This window comes from Charadrius vociferus, unplaced genomic scaffold, assembly GCF_000708025.1.
Source record: "Charadrius vociferus isolate BGI_N301 unplaced genomic scaffold, ASM70802v2 scaffold214, whole genome shotgun sequence".
Lineage (NCBI taxonomy): Eukaryota > Metazoa > Chordata > Aves > Charadriiformes > Charadriidae > Charadrius > Charadrius vociferus.
The window spans coordinates 1,626,299-1,627,669 of NW_009647955.1; positions in this window are offsets into that span (position 1 = coordinate 1,626,299).

The window sequence follows — 1,371 nt, forward strand, 5'->3', positions numbered from 1 at the left end:
TGAGCTGCCCTCGGGGGTCCTTTCTGCCTCCCCGACGCGGCTGTCCGGCACCGGTCCTTGCCCAGACTTTCGTCCCGTCCCCGGCCAGCTCCACTGGCCGTCGGGACAGCTCCGCTGGCAGCCTGCAGCCTCCCGGGAGAGTGTCCCGGCTCTGCGATGGCTCCGCAGCTCGGGGAAGCAGTGATAAATCGGTGCCTCGGTCGGGGCATGCAGGTCCCCGCCTGAACCTACAGGGACCCCTGTCCCCATCCCAGGGTCACTGGACCTGCTGGCCCCTTGGGGGATGTGACTGTCTCGCTGGGATGGTCAGTCTCCTCTACTCCTCCAGCCTGTCCCTGTGACCTGGCTGATGCCCACACTGGGCAAAGCTGCTGCAAGCCCCTGTCACCCTAAAGGATGGGTGTCTTTGGGCTATCTCCCAGATGGCAGGAGCAGAGCAGGATGTGCAAGGAGGGGGCTCTGCTACCACCCAGAAAAGGGGTATTGGGGGCTCTCTCCTGTCTCGATTTCCAGCTGAGGAAAGCCAAAGGTTTGTGGGCACAAGGACCCAAGTACTGCGCAAAGATCTCCAGTAATCTCCAAAAGGACGTTTCATTTCATGGCAAATTAATGTGCATCCCTGCACTTCTACCCCAGTGCTGGCTGGGTTTGCTGAGGCTGACCTGGGAGCTTGGAGCATGAACCAAGGTGTTCCTTCTCTGCTTTACAGTCCAGCAAGAGGAATTGGTGCTGATCATTGGTTCCAGACCAGGCAGATCTCTGGGCTGAACTGGAACTGCCCTCCCTGGATGGTGCCTCCCTTCCTTTGTGCAGACATCTGCAGTCACACGTAGCCTTCATCGTCTGCATCCTTCCCAAGTCATGGTGCCAAAATAAACAACACCCATGAGAGAAGAAGCCTTCATTTGTAGCCCAGGTGACCCTGTGTGTTGGGTTGACTTGTGCTACTTTTACAGCCAGCTGTTCCCCAGCTGCGTGACCTGAACGAGGCCAAGTCCTGCACTCCTGGGACCCTGTCTGTCTTCCAGCACTGGTGTTGCTCTGGGGGAACTGGTAGAGAGAAGTCAGCCCCTGCTCTGCTTCAGACACATTCCCTTGTTTTGGGCACAGGACACAGCCTCCTGCCAAGGCCAACAGGAGTGATTTGGACCTAAAAAGAGCAGATTGGCTCCAAGGACCATGAGTCCCAGAGCTTCTCTTTCCACCATGTCCCTGTCCTTGCAGCTGGACCGGCATCTCTCTCCTCCTGCAGTCAAAGAAGCAGAGCCAGTCCTGGGCATGGCAAATGGCCAAGGCAGCAGATGCCAGGGCATCAAACCTATCCTGGCCCTCTTGCTTGCCTTCAAGAGAGATTTCCTAGGGATGGTTTCT